The following is a 239-nucleotide window of genomic DNA, read 5'->3' on the forward strand; positions in this document are numbered from 1 at the left end:
GTTTTATTTTTTACATTCGAACTCATTCACCCAATTCACATTCTCTCATTATCATTACTTTCTTCATGATCTTGCTGGTTCTTTTTTGTTCTTCTCGACGATGCTCACACAGGGCACGTCAGCTCCGAAACCTAAGTGAGACGGACGCTCCATAATTTCTTTATTAACAGGTTTCTCTGCTATTTACTTCATTATCTGGTTATGCTAATCGAGTGCCTCCTTCGAATAGGTTCTTAACC

The sequence above is a fragment of the Penaeus monodon genome, chromosome 25 (assembly GCF_015228065.2).
Source record: "Penaeus monodon isolate SGIC_2016 chromosome 25, NSTDA_Pmon_1, whole genome shotgun sequence".
Classification (NCBI taxonomy): Eukaryota; Metazoa; Arthropoda; class Malacostraca; order Decapoda; family Penaeidae; genus Penaeus; species Penaeus monodon.